The sequence below is a fragment of the Cherax quadricarinatus genome, chromosome 17 (assembly GCF_038502225.1).
Source record: "Cherax quadricarinatus isolate ZL_2023a chromosome 17, ASM3850222v1, whole genome shotgun sequence".
NCBI classification, from domain to species: Eukaryota; Metazoa; Arthropoda; class Malacostraca; order Decapoda; family Parastacidae; genus Cherax; species Cherax quadricarinatus.
Window position 1 is genome coordinate 39789838 of NC_091308.1, and position 17738 is coordinate 39807575.

Genomic DNA, 17738 nt, shown 5'->3' on the forward strand with positions numbered 1-17738 from the left:
AGCTAGAACTATGCCCTGGAAAGCATCATATCGGCAACCATCACCACCTACCTGACCCCTAGTCAGGTCATTCCAGTTCAGCCCACCTAAGTAATTTTTCAGTCCTATGAAATCAGCCAAGCGAAAGTCAGGGACGGAGACTTGATTGCCATTATTAGGGGAATTCCATGATATGTTAAAACTGAGTGATTTGTGATCACTCTCCCCAAGCTCATCATTAACCTCAAGATTATTAATTAGTGTTTCCCTACTGGCAAGAACCAAGTCAAGGAGGTTATTTCCCCTAGTTGGCTCTGTCACAAACTGTTTTAAAAAACAATCCTGGATCGTATCAAGAAAGTCACCCGACTCTAAATTTCCTGTCAAATTGCTCCAGTCAATCTGTCTATAGTTGAAATCTCCCATTAGCACAACATTTTCGTATGTAGATGCCTTACGAATTTCGTCCCATAGAAGTTTACTGCACTCCCTATCAAGATTTGGGGCCCTGTAAATCACACCCAAAATTAGTTTTTCTCGGCCCTCGAGAAGCTGTAACCAAACAGATTCAGTGGCTGACGCTTCTAATTTAATATCTTGTCTAACACAACAATTTAAATTGTCCCTGACATACATCGCTACTCCACCACCTTTCCTGTTGACCCTGTCAGTGTGGAATAATTTATAGCCTTGTATGTGACATTCAGAGGGCATCTCTCTATCTTTCAGATTGAGCCAGGTCTCTGTTATAGCAATAATATCTATGTTTTCTGCACTTGCAATTAATCTTAGCTCATCTATCTTATTTCTAACACTCCTGCTATTAGTATAGTAAACCTTAAGGGAGCTAGTCCCTTGCTGCCCTCTGCTGTCCCCCTTTGTTTGCTGACCTGTTCTATTGTCTTTATTTATAACTTCATGCTGAATGCCTTTTATACATTTACTGTTTCCAACCCTAGTGTTGCAACCTGCTTGTTTCCCACACACACCCATACCTCTATCTTCCATCAGTTTAAAATCATAGGCATTTCACCAATGGCCTTCTCAATCGAGTCTGCAAGTGCTACCACCCCTGCCCCAGAGAGATGAACCCCATCCCTTGCATACATATCATGTTTGCCATAAAAGTTGTTCCAGTTGTCAATGAATGGGATTGCAAGTTCCTTGCAGTATCTGTCTAGCCAGCAATTTACACCAATTGCCCTAGACAACCATTCATTTCCTACTCCCCTTCTAGGCAAGATGCTACATATGATTGGGATCCCTCCCTTAGACTTAATGAAATCTATAGCTGACCTGTACTTATCTAGCAGCTCTTCTCTCCTACCCTTCCCAATATCATTTCCACCAGCACTGAGACAGATAATGGGCTTGTTCCCATTACCTGACATGATATTATCCAGTCTGTTGACAATGTCCCCAACACCAGCTCCAGGGAAGCACACTCTATCTCTCATCTTCTTATTCCTATTACAAAAAGCACGATCAACATATCTTACCTGAGAGTCACCAACCACAAGAATGCGCTTACCTTCATTAGCAGGGGCAGTAGTACCCTTACCTTCACTGGCCACTGAAGTACATTCATCCTGGAGAACAGAGAAGCGATTTCCTACCTTCAGATCTGCACTCTTAACTTTCCTTACTCTGATGCGCCTCCCATTACTGTGAACAACTCGCCACTTGTAGCAGGTGCTGGGCTGCACCTCACTGCTGGTAGCCGTTGCTACCACCCCACCTACAGCCTCCTCACAGTGAGAGACAGACTGCACCTCACTGCTAGAAGCCTCATTCCCCACATCTCCAACCACCTCACACTCTCTCCCAGGCCCATTGAGGTGGACCTTCAGCCTCCTAATCTCCTCCTGGAGAAGCAAGACCTCCTCCTTCAACTCTCCAACCTCAGCTTTTAAAACACTGTAGAAGCAAGCCATGCTTTGTAACCGTCCACGCTAATCCCCAAGCAGCTCAGGGTCTGTGACCTCACGTGACGACTGACCACTGAACACTCCATGATATCTCCCCTCATTCTACGCCTCTCCAGAGAGTGGAGATTTAAGGCTTTAAGTCTATCTTCATACGGGAGGTTCCTTACACAGTAAATCATTTTAGTCATTCTTCTCTGTATGTTCTCTAATGAGTCTATGTCCATCCTGTAGTAAGGGGACCAAAACTGAGCAGCATAATCTAAATGAGGCCTCACTAGTGATGTATAGAGCTGTAAAATAACTTTTGGACTTCTGTTACTTATACTTCTTGAGATAAATCCAAGTAATCTGTTGGCCTTGTTGCGCACACTAAGGCACTGCTGTCTTGGCTTTAGATTTCTGCTTACCATGACTCCCAAGTCTTTTTCACATTCTGTATGACCAAGCTCTACTTCACCTAGATTATAGCTTCGAGGGTTATTTTCATTACCAAGGGCAAGTACCTTACACTTATCCACATTAAACTTCATCTGCCATTTTTCAGACCAAGACATTAATTTGTCCAAATCGTCCTGGAGTTCATTGATATCCTCCTCAGAGTGAATTATACGGCCTATCTTTGTATCATCAGCAAACTTACTCATGTCACTAGTAATCCCTTCATCAAGGTCATTAATGTAAATTATGAACAAGAGAGGGCCTAAAACTGATCCTTGTGGAACGCCACTAGTGACTAATCCCCATTCAGATTTCACTCCATTAATGGTAACTCTCTGCTTTCTATTGGTAAGCCATGCCTCAATCCATGCTAGAACTTTACCTCCTATACCATGAGCTGCCACTTTTCTTAAGAGTCTCTTGTGAGGTACTCTGTCGAAGGCTTTACTAAAATCCAAATAAACAATATCATATTCCTTATCACTGTCAACTGCCTCAAATGTTCTATTGAAGAACGTCAGCAAGTTTGTCAGGCAGGAACGACCTCTCGTGAATCCATGCTGAGATTCATTTATCAAGCTATGCTCTTCAAGGTGACTTCTGATAATGTCAGCTATAATTGATTCTAATAACTTGCCCACTATAGATGTCAGGCTTATTGGACGGTAATTTGAAGGAGTGGACTTATCCCCTGATTTGAATATAGGAACCACATTAGCCATCTTCCACAACTCTGGCACAACACTGGTAAGGATGGACGCATTGAATACACTCGTTAATGGCTGACTAAGCTCCATCTTGCATTCCTTAAGTACCCTTGAAAACAACTCATCGGGTCCCGGGGACTTATTTTGTTTCAGTTTGTCTATCTGTTTAATAACCATGTCCCTCGTGACAGTAATATTAGTTAACTTAAATTCGTCAGGAACTAAATAATTGTTAATTACTGGAATCTCATTTACATCTTCCTGTGTAAAAACTGACAAAAAATAGTCATTGAATAAGGAACACATTTCCAGTTCATCATCCGTCAGCTGTCCATTCCCAGTTTTCAGAGGTCCTACTTTTTCCTTCACCTTCGTCCTATACACTTGAAAGAACCCCTTTGGATTAGTCTTTGATTCATTAGCAACTCTAATTTCATAGTCACGTTTAGCCTTTCTAATCGCCTTTTTTACTTCTCTTTTAAGCTGAACATATTGGTCAGTAAGGTTAACCTCTCCTCTTCTGATGCGCCTATATATTCCCCTTTTCTCCCCTAATAGATGCTTTAGCCTCCTGTTAACCCATTTGGGATCGTTATTATTAGACCTAATTTCTCTCTGGGGAATGTATATACTCTGGGCACTGTGTACATTATTAAGAAAACAATCATAAAAACAGATCCCTTCATATTCATAAGTATGATTATCGTCAATAAAATCATTAGCCAGATAACCCCAATCAAAATTAGACAGATGTTCCCTAAGTCCATTATAATCGGCAGAACGAAAATCAGGGATTTTTACTGTATTATCATTATTCTTGAATTCCCAATTAATGCTAAAAGTGATGGATTTGTGATCACTTGCGCCAAGCTCTTCAGTGATCTCCAGATTATTCACGAGTGTTTCCTTATTTGACAAGACTAGGTCTAGCAAATTATTACCCCTGGTAGGCTCTGTTACGCTCTGCTTCAGAAAACAGTCCTGAACTGTTTCCATAAAGTCACTGGACTCTAGATTACCTGTCAAAGAATTCCAGTCAATTTGACTAAAGTTAAAGTCCCCTACTATGACTATGTTACTGTGTCCAGAAGCCCTAACAATTTCGTCCCAAAGAAGTCTCCCTCTATCGTGATCCAAGCCTGGAGGTCGGTATATTACACCTAGAATTAGTTTTTCTTGACCCTCCACGAACTCTACCCAAACAGACTCTGTTACTGCTCCATCTATTTTTATACCTCTTTTTATGCAACAATTAATATTTTCTCGAACATACAATGCAACTCCTCCCCCCTTCTCATTAGATCTATCCACATTGAACAACTTAAATCCCTGAATATTACACTCAGCAGTCATATCCCGACTCTTTAAATCATACCACGTTTCAGTTAATGCAATATCAAAGTTCCCAGCACATGCTACCAAACGTAGTTCATTAATTTTATTTCTTGCACTTCGACTATTAGCATAAAATACCATCATATGTTTTATCTTCTGCGCATTTTTCCTAGTCATCTTTGTTTTAACACAATTTCTGAAATTATCATTACCCAGAGTTACTCCATGACAGTTACTATTAAGATTCTTAATATCAGAGCATGAGTCAATATATCCATACTCATTATTTATCATTTCTAAACCCATACCTCTAACTAATCCTAGTTTAAAGTCCTAACAACCCCCTCAACTGAGTTAGCAAGAAAACCCACACCTGCCCTGGATAAGTGAACCCCATCCCTGGCATACATGTCATTTCGGCCATAGAAGTTGTCCCAGTTGTCAATGAATGGCACTGCATTATCCTTACAGTGTTTATCCGGCCAACAATTAATACCAATTGCTCTGGACAACCATTCATTACCAACACCTCTTCTTGGCAAAATCCCACATATAACAGGGCGCCCCCCCCCCCCTTCTTCCTAATTATGTCTATAGCTGTCCTGAACTTTCTAACTAAATCCTCACTTCTACGCTTGCCTACATCATTGCCTCCAGCACTGAGGCAAATAATAGGATTGATCCCATTACCGTTCATGATGTTGTCAAGCCGGCTAACAATGTCCTCCATCCCAGCCCCAGGAAAGCATACCCTTTGTCTCCTACTCCTGTCCTTCAAGCAGAATGCCGTATCCATGTATCTAACCTGGCTATCCCCAACAACAACAATATTTTTACCTTTCTTGTTGTCGTTCGTCGTGACGATCCCAGTAGTCGACTCACATTCGTCGGGTAGCACCGAGAATGCGTTGGAGGTTTCCACAGGAGTTTCCACGGCAGTCTCTTTCTTCTTCATCGTTTCTGGCTTTCCATTCGTCTTCTTGATCGTCAACTTCGTCGTCCCCTGCTGTCCAGCCACTGACCACGATCCCTTCTTGACCTGAGGACTCGAAACAGGAGGACTACTACGAATCCTCTTGTTTTCCTCGGTCAATCGCCGTATCTCCATCTTTGCTGCCCTCAATTCTTCCTTAAGTTGCTGGTAAAGTTGCTCGATGGAGGGCATCTTGGTTCAGTCCATGGGAGCACACAAGACACTTCTTCATAGAGTTAAGTACAGGTCCAAACCACTTTAACAACCCCTTTTCTGGATAATACTTCTAGTAACTCTGCACCTCCTTTTAATCTCCAAGCTATGGACTCTTTGCATAATATTCACACCACACATTGCCTCAGACACGGCATCTCCACTATCTCCAGCCTTCCCCGTGTTGTAACATTCACCACCCATGCTTCACACCCATATCAGAACGTTGGTACCAATATTCTCTCATATATTCCCCTCTTTGCCTCCATGAATAACATTTTTGTCTCCATAGACTCCACAGTGCACCATTCACATTTTCCCCTCGTCAGTTCTATGGTTCACCTTGTCTTTCTTAGACTCATCCACTCCCAAATATCTGAACACATTAACTTCCTCCATACTCCCTCCTTTTAATCAGATATCCAATCTTTTATATCCTAAATTGCTCGTTATCCTCATTACTTTGCTCTTTCATATGTTCGCTTTTAATTTTCTTCTTTAAATACCCTACCAAATTCGTCCACTAACTTCTGCAACTTTTTTTCAGAATCCCCCAAACGCACAGTGTCATCAGCAAAAAGCAACTGTGATAACTCCCACTTTGTGAAAGATTCTTTATCTTTTAATCCCACGCCTCTGTCCAACACCCACGCATTCACTTCTCTCATAACCCCATCTATAAATATGTTGAACAACCATAGTAACATCACACATCCCTGTCTAAGGCCTACTTTTAACGGGAAATAATCTCCCTCCTACATACTCTAACCTGAGCCTCCTCATAAAAACTTTTAACTGCTTTTAGTAACCTACTACCTGTTCCATATACTTGCAACATATGTCTTTCCCAGATCCATAAATAAACGAAAACCTCTTTACCCTTATCTAAATATTGTTCACTTATATGCTTCACTATAAACACTTAGTCTACACATCCTCTACCCTTCCTAAACCCTTGTTCATCTGCAATCCCGCTGTCCGCTTTGCTCTTAATTTCTTCAGTAATAACTCTACCATACATTTTACAAGGCATACTCAACGGGCTAATTACCCTATAATTCTTCTTCCTATTATTATTATTATTATTATTATTATTATTATTATTATTATTATTATTGCTTTCAGGGGAAGCACAAAATTGCAATTCTTTTCAGTGCCTGTAAATTGGAAATAATAAAACATGAAAGGGTTGAATGTTATGGTCAGCGACTAATGGCAGGTAAGTCATCATTTAACTTTTCTTTCACTATTCAGTGAGTAAAACAAAGACAAATTAATTTTTTACCACGATAGCTGTCTCTTACCAAATTGGATGCATCCCGACCCCACACAAAAAAAGTAAAGACATTAATTGTTATTCGTGCAATAACTGTCTGGCATTACAGTTCAAATGACCGTGTGAATACAGGCACTGTACTTCCTGCCTCCAGGAATTCAACATTGTTTTATTTTATGCCACATCAGGCGTCCTTCACCAATGTATTGTGAAGCGAAACATCTACACTATCACATCCTTCACTATCACATTCACTAGCTGTCATACCAGATGCTTTCGTATACCACATACCAAACGACATAGCAAACTGCAACAGCTCCATCCTTGCTTAATATATATAACCTAAGCTTCATGAGCTTAGCCAAAACAATTTTTTTTGTGACTTATAAAAAATTTTAATGAATATTTAGAAAAAAATAACAGCGGTTGAAATGGTGTAACTCTCGGATGGCGAGAGGGAATAATTAGTCGTCACGACCTGGTAAAGAAACTTAAACTTCCATGTACACATAAACACTGCTCGACTTATCTTTAGTACGCAATAATTAATTTTTAAATAATAAAATCTATAATAAAAAATTAAGGAAGGTGTTAATGTAGTAGACAGTAGATCGGTTATAGTTTTTTTTAAGTAAATTTAATATAATAACCACTAGTTTTTATTCAGTGTAGCCATTATTGCAGTGTTCTAGTGCGATGTAATCATCGGTCAGAATGCGTTTAAATATTAAACAGTGAGGTAGATATTGTTAATTGATAAAATTAGCAAGTGAGTTAGGTGTCAGGGGTAATTTTGAGGCGTGTTAACATAACCTTCTCTGGTGACTGAGGTAACTATCCGACAATTTGGTATAAGTACAAGTATGCAAAGCAAGCCTTTTCTTTAAACGACATTTGCTAAAATCTGAGAATCATCAAGACACAAGACATGACTGATCAATCCGGACCAAAACCTCATTTAAAATAAAAGCTAATCCTTCAGTATACATTTTTAAAGTTTTCCATCTTGTTCTTTCTACAGCTGCTATGGTTGACTTCAATTTGGTGCGCATGGCAAAGCTCAAGGGGTAGTGAGTCTTTCACTAAAATTCCTCTTAACACAGATCTCAGTCATGTGATGAGCCTCTCAGGAAAACTTTTGTTTGACAAATATCTCTCACTGGCTTACTGCTCCGTCAAGGAAAACAATAGCGATCACATCATAAGATGTTATAGTAGTGAAAGTTCTATATAAAACAGAGTATCAAAGGATAAAGCTGATATATTTTGACTGTAAATTCATACATATATGAATTTACAGGATAAAATCTTTAATAATGTTGGTAGAATTACCGACAATATGTTAGGTAAAAGGACACAAGTGCAATTAATGCTACTTGATAAAGCTCCTTCAGGGCGAAACGTTGCCACAATAAAATGTCGCAGTTGTTGTACTTGTGTCCTTTTACCTAACAGGATAAAAACTGTATTCTGACCAGAGCTCATTTCAAAGCCACATCAAGTGATTCATACCACAAGTCTACTTCTTTCATAGATACCAGTCACAGAGGCCGGCTAATACCCAGGTACCCATTTACTGAAGAACAAAAAATGGCGTAATACTGTGACTGGAACAATACATAAATAACCCGCACAAAGAGAGAGGAGCTTACGACGACGTTTCGGTCAGAGTTGTACCGAAACGTCGTTGTGTACCCATTTACTACTATGAAGGTGAACAGGAGCAGTACTTGTAAGGACACTTGTCCATATGTCTTGATTCTCCCAAGTCTGGACCCAAGTCTCCAGGATATAAACCAAAGGCGCTAACAGCAATAAACCACCGAATTCTTCTTCGGAGAACTAATGAGTGTAATAAAAAGATAATTATCAATAAAATATTTTAATGTTTAACTATCTCGGCAAAACAACGACCGTAGTTAAGAAAGGCAACTAAGAGCAAGCAAATAAAAATATGACGAAGGAAATTTAAGAATGTGTATTACTCTTTTTCAGTTAAAAAAATTACATTATAAACAATCTGTAAAGAGTATAGAAGATAATGAAAAAAACAGTATAAGGTATTCGACGAAATATCCGAGAAAATACACAAAGACATAAACGTAGAGTTATTATTGAAAAAATTAAGATAAGATAAGATAAGATTTCGTTCGGATTTTTAACCCCGGAGGGTTAGCCACCCAGGATAACCCAAGAAAGTCAGTGCGTCATCGAGGACTGTCTAACTTATTTCCATTGGGGTCCTTAATCTTGTCCCCCAGGATGCGACCCACACCAGTCGACTAACACCCAGGTACCTATTTGCTGCTAGGTGAACAGGACAACAGGTGTAAGGTAACGTGTCGAAATGTTTCCACCCGCCGGGAATCGAACCTGGGCCCTCCGTGTGTGAAGCGGGAGCTTTAGCCACCAGGCCACCGTTGCAACCCCTGAATGGGTTGTAATGATTAATATGTATATATATAATTATTACCTTTTCATATAATTTTATACTGCTTATATTTGCGATAATAGCTAAATCGTAAATATATTGCTCAATATTATTATTTGAGTTAGTTATGTTGTTAGGTAGGATGTAACATATTATGTGCTCAGTTCAAGTCTTGATTGTCTAACTACTGTAATTATCGCTCTTTGCTCGTTTCCGTGCCAGCTTCTGTTGTTGGGCAACAGCTGTCCACGGAGCTATCACGTGATTGAGGGGGGCGTGTCCTCACCTCACCTGAAGTATTCAGTCTGGTCTAGACTCGCTGGGTGGTTGGACGTATTCCAGACAAAGTGCCTAAATCTCCCTTATAGGCTCTTGTTGGAAGATTGTCTCTTGCCTCATTATTGTTAGTTCTGGAGACTGTTCACAGAACATTGTATAGACTTAGTGATTTTCGACGTTGCACTGAGGTTGTGTGTCGCAAAGACACTCTGAGCAACTCAGGTCATGAGCTGTAGCTTCTGACCTAACTTGTGCTGGTATCTGTGTACTGTCACAGTCGGTGATTTTCTTATGCTGAACTTGGATTCGGTATTATGGGAGTTTTATGACTTTTGTGAAGGATCTGCTGATGGTCCCTACTTAGTGTCGTTATATTATCTCCTTGATCCTGATTGTGTCGCAGTTGCTTGTTATATTGCTATTGGGCTTAGCATTCTTTTTATTGTTCAAACAGACTGTTCTGATTGCCAGTTGGTTAAGAAGTTAGTTTATTTGAGGACTTTGTCAGTCACTTGTTTAAGTCTAGTCGAGTCGTGAGACATAGCGAACTACTTAGAGCACTTACACACATACACACAAACTTACCTGTACATATTTGTAATATCTTATTAAATGTTAATGTACCAGACGGTACTTAAGAATTATAAATGTGATATGTGCTTTCAGCACAATACTACTGTACACGAGAGAAGTGATTAATATTATTTTGATTACTGTGATTAATTTAATTTAATTTGATGATATACCTCTAGACGATACTTAATAAATTTATTAAATTTTATTTTCTCTAGTTAGTAGCCTACCAGTTGTAATCCTGAAGCACTATTGAATCATACTGAATTCTAATGGATAACTGGACAAGGATACTGACTACTTGTTACAAACCCAGTAACAGGCTGGATGCTAGAAGGGCAGTCCTTTCTAGTATTCACTGGAGATCTCTAAGCTTTTAGAATCGCGTTTTTTGTAACAGAATAGGATAGCAGATGAACAAGGAGGCTTTAGGAAAGGTAGGGGGTGTGTGAACCAGGTGTTTACAGTGAAACATGTAAGTGAACAGTATTTAGATAAGGCTAAAGAGGTTACAGTGGCATTTATGGATTTGGAAAAGGCGTATGACAGGGTGGATAGGGGGGCAATGTGGCAGATGTTGCAGGTGTATGGTGTAGGAGGTAGGTTACTGAAAGCAGTGAAGAGTTTTTACGAGGATAGTGGGGCTCAAGTTAGAGTATGAAGGAAAGAGGGAGATTATTTCCCAGTAAAAGTAGGCCTTAGATAAGGATGTGTGATGTCACGTTGGTTGTTCAATATATTTATAGATGGGGTTGTAAGAGAAGTAAATGCGAGGGTCTTGACAAGAGGCGTGGAGTTAAAAGATAAAGAATCACACATAAAGTGGGAGTTGTCACAGCTGCTCTTTACTGGTGACACTGTGCTCTTGGGAGATTCTGAAGAGAAGTTGCAGAGATTGGTGGATGAATTTGGTAGAGTATGTAAAAGAAGAAAATTAAAAGTGAATATAGGAAAGGGTAAGGTTATGAGGATAACAAAAAGATTAGGTGATGAAAGATTGGATATCAGATTGGAGGGAGATAGTATGGAGGAGGTGAATGTATTCAGATATTTGGGAGTGGACGTGTCAGCGGATGGGTCTATGAAAGATGAGGTTAATCATAGAACTGATTAGGGGAAAAGGGTGAGTGGTGCACTTAGGAGTCTTTGGAGACAAAGAACTTTGTCCTTGGAAGCAAAGAGGGGAATGTATGAGAGTATAGTTCTACCAACGCTCTTATATGGGTGTGAAGCATGGGTGAAGAATGTTGCAGCGAGGAGAAGGCTGGAGGCAGTGGAGATGTCATGTCTGAGGGCAATGTGTGGTGTGAATATAATGCAGATAATTCGTAGTTTGGAAGCTAGGAGGAGGTGCATGATTGCCAAAACTGTTGTCCAGAGAGATGAGAAAGGGTTGTTGAGGTGGTTCGGACATGTAGAGAGAATGGAGTGAAACAGCATGACTTCAAGAGTGTATCAGTCTGTAGTGGAAGGAAGGCAGGGTAGGGCTCGGCCTAGGAAATGTTGGAGGAAGGGGGTAAGGGAGGTTTTGTGTGCGAGGGGCTTTGGCTTCCGGCGGGCATGCGTGAGCGTGTTTGATAGGAGTGAATGGAGACAAATGGTTTTTAATACTTGACGTGCTGTTGGAGTGTGAGCAAAGTAACATTTATGAAGGGATTCAGGGAAATCGGCAGGCCGGACTTGAGTCCTGGAGATGGGAAGTACAGTGCCTGCACTCTGAAGGAAGGGTGTTAATGTTGCACTTTAAAAACTGTAGTGTAAAGCACCCTTCTGGCAAGACAGTGATGGAGTGAATGATGGTGAAAGATCTTCTTTTTCGAGCCACCCTGCCTTGGTGGGAATCGGCCAATGTGTTAATAAAAAAATAAAAATATAAACGTAGAGGTTTATTACCATGAGCCGTTATAAACAGTATGCGTGTTAGCAGGTAAATAGGAACCTGCTAACACGCAGGTACCTATTTACTGCTATGTTAGGAGGGGCAACAGGTGTAAGACAATATGTCCACTGTTACCACTTGTTCTGGAGTCGAACCCTGGCCATGCTGATGTGGGCTGAACGGTGCTGCAACTTGAGCCAAGAGACCTCTTACCATGTTAGTGCTAATGACCCACAGAGAAACAAAAAAAAATCTATTGTAAATACCACAGTAGTCCTCTGAGTGAATAGAGGCTTGCCAGCTTGTACCATGTAAGTAGAGGGAGTAGTGCCACTACTGTTACTTCTACTACCACTACTACTACCACTACCGGCATTGCCTCTACCATTACTTCTCCACTTTCTTTCTTCCTCTCTTTGTCTCGTCCCTCCCCCCATGTCTCCTATATATATATACTTTCTCCCTAACCTTCGTGTGTTAGTGTGACATTTTAATGGTTCAAGTCGGTCAGAAATGTCGTCATAAGCTTCTCTTTTCTACACTAGTGTGCAAATTGAGAAAGGAGTAAATTTTGGGATTATCTAATAATATGTCTTAGTTTCTGGCTTAATTAATGTAGTTTGATTTTTTTTTCTTTTTAGAAGACTTTGCTACCAACTTCCGGCAGCCATCCAGGTGTGGTGTTACCCTGCAACTTCCGTCAGTGCTATATAGGCTGTTGTTCTATTAGGCTACTCCTGTAAGCATTCTCCTTGAGTGAATGTGGTTTCGCTAAATTTTCACCTTAATTCATGGTTACCGCTGAAATTCATGTTGGATGTTACACCTAGGAAGCTTGCATGTATTGTAGCCCTTAGAAAACAGGCTGATTTGAGAATCAGACAGATCGTCGAAAATTTGAGCCTAGCAAAGTCAACTTTTGGTCGGATTTTGAAGAGAGCTGACTACACTGGTGATTGTGGATCGCTGCGTCGGGGAAGATGTGGAAGAAAAAGAAAGACAACACCTCACGATGACAAGGTTATCATAAGAAATAGTGTGAAGGATCCCAAGAAAACCAACAAAGATCTGCAGAGAGATTTGACTTCAGATGACGTAAAAGTTGATTCTTCAGCTGTTTTACGATTGCTCCTTGAAGTTGGCAGAACAGCCAGAAAGCCGGTAAAGAAACAATTATTGACTGCAGCTTTGAAGAAAAAACGGCTGTGGTGGGCACTCTCACAAAGGACGGACAACAGATAAATGGAGAAATGTTATTTTTTCGGACAAGGAGCATTTTGAAGTACATGGGTATAGATCAGTGGTAGTGAGACTGAGCAAGGGCGAACGTCTTCGGAATGGATACATTCAACAAGCGCCAAAACACCCTCTTGAAAAGATGTTGTGGGGCAGCTTTGCTGCTAAAGGCCTGGACTGCATGTTATTCTTAAGGGAACGATGAGCAGTAACAAATACAAGGCAATCCAGGCAACTCATTTGCTTCTTGATGGAGAAGTCATTTTCCAGCATTATCTTGTTCCATGTCACACACCTCCAGTAAAATGCCGACATTCTTCGAAAAGAGTGGGCTAAGCGTACTGAATTAGCCTGGAAAGCCTCCTTATCTCAACCCAATTCAGAGTCTCTGGGCAATAACCAGACGCAGGATCGCAAAAAAGGACTGTTCAATTGTGGAGAAGCTATTTGCTGTTGCTATTAGGTACCTGGTACCACGGCGAAGACCTTGCAAAAACAGGTTTAACATTGGTCGACTCTATGCCAAAGCGCATAGGAATGCTTATAAAAGCAAAGAGTAGTCATAACTCTTATTAAATCAATTATCCGTCATATTATTGCAGTGTACTTTTGAAATAAACATTATTTATCCAGATAAATGTCTTATTTCATCACTGTGCGGATTATTTGTGCATTGTTCCAGTAAGAATGTTGTGCTTTTTATGTTCTTTAAAGGGAATTCTTGATCAAAATGCTTTAAACCGTCCATGAATTCTTAAAAAACTAATTGTATGTTGAATCTTTCAAGGGGATTTGGCAGGACAGATAAATTCTCATTGTATGGAATAACCAGAACAATTTGATCTAATGTGTTATCCCAAGTTCAGTCCTATGATAAGTTTTCCTAGCTGATAGCAAAGCCGTTTCTACAGATTCCTTATGGTACCGCAGTTTCGTAGCGACATGAAATATTTTCCTAATTTCCTCATCAAGAAACTCAGGACTGCACACTCGGTAGGCTCTCTGAAGCATAGTGGGAAGGACGCTCGTATTTACTCTTGATTCATGGTTAGAATAGTAGTGGATATATGAGCAAACATTAGTGGCCTTTATATATAGTGTAAACTTGAACTTTCTATTAACCCAATGGATCAGAACAACTAAGAATGAAAGTTTAAAATCCATTTCTTTCTCCATAGTAAATATAATAGACGGGAGAAGAGCGTTCATTCTCGGCAAAAAAATGTGTCCAGATCCTTATCATTTTTCTCAAGATGTGCGGTCACAGAGTTTCCTCAGTGATGCAATTAGGAAAATCTTTGATACTGCTATGAAACTACTGCTTTGCTGGTAGCTAGAAAAACTTATCGTAGGACTGAACCTAGGATAACACCTCAGATTAAGTATGAGCAGGTTATCCCAGACAATGAGAACTTATCTGTCCTTCTGAATGCCTTAAAAAGGATTCAACAAGCATGAAGTTTTTAAAAATTCTTGGGCAATTATAAGCATTTTGATCAAGAATTACGCTCAACACTGTGTTGGAAGTGTTTACAGGATTGGTTGTAATGGCTGCACTTATTTTACATAGAACAGACTGGCAAGCCTCTAGATGTTAGGTTAGCACAAAACCAATATTTAATACGAATAGCCCAGGGATCAAATGCGATATTCTATCACACCCAGGCTAGCAATTATATATATATATATATATATATATATATATATATATATATATATATATATATATATATATATATATATATATAGACACATCAGATTGAAGGGAAGGGATATGGAGGAAGTAAATGAGATCAAATATTTGGTAATGGAGTTATGAAAGGTGAGGTGAAGAATAGAAATGACGTGAGTGAGAAAGGTGAGTGGTGCACTGAGGCAACTGCGAAGACAATGATCGTTGTCCATGGAGGCAAAAAGGAATATTTGAGAACAGTTTTACCAAGAGTCTTATAAGGGTGTGAAGGATGGGTTTTAAATATTGCAGAGAGGAGGCTGAGAGCAGTGCACATGTCGTGCCTGGGAGGCAATATGTAGTGCCCCCCAGATGCGGGGTTCGAAAAGTATTATCCAGAGGGCGGAAGAGGGATTATTGAGGTGGTATAGATATTTGTAAAGATGAAGCAATACACAAATATCCCGCACATAGGACAATGAAACCTATGACGATATTTCGGTCCAACATGGACCATTAACTCGTGACGTAGGAACCGGGAGAAGTAGTGGTAGGGGTAGTGGGTGAAGTAGTAGTAGTGTAGTAGTAGTAGTAGTAGTAGTAGTAGTAGTAGTAGTAGTAGTAGTAGTAGTAGTAGTAGTAGTAGTAGTAGTAGTAGTAGTAGTAGTCAAAGGACAAGAGAAAATAGGTAATCTAAGGACAAGTGAAAAAACAAAAAAGGAGCACTGCAGGAGAGCTAATGGCTCTCGAGAGTGAGACCAAAACACAGAGGAAACGGGAGGGGGGGGGATACTAAGCACAGAACTCTACCACTACGTACTTCTACCACTACCTCTACCACTACTTCCACCACTACCTCTACCACTACTTCCACCACTACCTCTACCACTACTTCCACCACTACCTCTACCACTACTTCCACCACTACCTCTACCACTACTTTCACCACTACCTCTACCACTACTTCCACAACTACCTCTACCACTACTTATACCATTATACTTTTACCTCCTCGTTCTCTCGCCCCGTCCCTCTCTCGTATATATACTGACCCGCTTCTCTTTGCGCTTCTGTGTGACTAGTTAATCTTTATCACTTTGGGTTCAATGGTCCCTCAAGCACCCAGTGACGGTCTCAGCGTCCCATACCACCACGTCAACCAAAGGAATGTCGAGCCAGAAAGACACAATCACTTCAAGCCATGATAGAACTGTTGCTCGTACACTCGCTATACCGAGGACCATCCACTAAAGGAGAAGATATACTGTCCTGAATGTTGCAGTGATGGATATACCTATGAAGATTACACCTTATCAACTCGACCACGATGCCTAAACTGCAAGAACGATCATTGAACTCTCCCCGTTAAATACCCACAAAGAAATAAAATCAACAAGAAAAAGCTGGCAGACTAGTACAAACAAAATTCTACCAGAACCTTAACCTAAGTCACCATCACTGAACTGCATGCAGACACTCAGAAGATTGTTAAACCTTCAGGCGTCCAATATTCTCGACTTCTACCACTGATACAGGCCCATCCTCCACCTTTCAATTCTGTGTCTCAAAAAAATTCTTCATTTGATATGGATAACCAGATGGAATAGACGTCCTCTTTACCTCATGTTCCCAAAGAAGGTCAAAATACGCCCGGTCACTGAACTCTTATGTTTCACAATTCACTCGTAAGCTCTACTGTCAATAAAGTTACTCTATGCCCTTTCAATTGTTTGATCATCACCAAATCTTAAAGGCAAATAGACTGACTCACAACTGAAATGACCCGGATTCAATCTGCAGGCAAGCGAGACATACATAAGAACATAAGAACGAAGGAATACTGCAACAGGCCTACTGATCCATGCGGAGCAGGTCCATGTGTCCCCCCTGGATTAGACCAATGACCCACCCCCCGGATTATCCCAATGACCCACCCAGTCTGGTCATCCCCACTCAAGGATGGAGCACTGTACCAGACCCAGCAGCACAAGCTAGTCAGGTCCAATTCACACCCACCCACACCCACTCATGTATTTATCTAACCTGTTTTTAAAACTACACAACGTTTTAGCCTCAATAACTGTACTCGGGAGCTTGTTCCACTCATCCACAACTCTATTACCAAACCAGTGCTTTCCTATATCCTTCCTGAATCTGATTTTTTCCAACTTGAAACCATTGCTGCGAGTCCTGTCTTGGCTGGAAATTTTCAGTACACTATTTACATCACCTTTATTTATTCCTGTTTTCCATTTATACACCTCGATCATATCACCCCTAATTCTACGCCTTTCGAGAGAGTGCAGATTCAGGGACCTCAGTCTATCCTCATAGGGAAGATTTCTGATACATGGGATCATCTTTGTCATCCTCCTTTGTACGTTTTCCAGAGCATTTATATCCATACGGACAAGTCTCCTTGATTTACCTCTGTTCAGGCAGTGGTAAAAAGGTACCTTTAAGTGGCTGATTATTTTACGTGACATTCTCTTGGAAAGTAAGAATTTTAACCCGGAGGGTTTGCTACCCAGAATAACCCAATAAAGTCAGTGCGCCATCGGGGACTGTCTGTCTTATTTCTATTAGGGTAATTTAATCTTGCTCCCCAGGATGCGACCCACAACGATCGACTAACATCCAGGTACCTACTTACTGCTAAGGTGGTGAACAGGGACAGCAGGTTCAAGGAAACATACCTAACGTTTCCACCCGTTCCGACTATCGTAACATGGACACTCAGTTTGTGAGCTGAGTGGGTTGGCAACCGAGCCACAGGTTAAAAATTTGCTGAGGTTGGATAGCGCACGTAGCATGTAAAT

General features: G+C 40.5%; 1 protein-coding gene across 1 annotated transcript in view; it reads right to left on the bottom strand.

Annotated features, from left to right (window-relative positions):
• Epac (Exchange protein directly activated by cAMP) overlaps positions 1 to 17738 on the bottom strand; it is a gene marked incomplete at its 5' end in the record, with an annotated part of 1038330 nt that overhangs the window by 82997 nt on the left and 937595 nt on the right. The gene's annotated exons all lie outside the window — the stretch shown is intronic.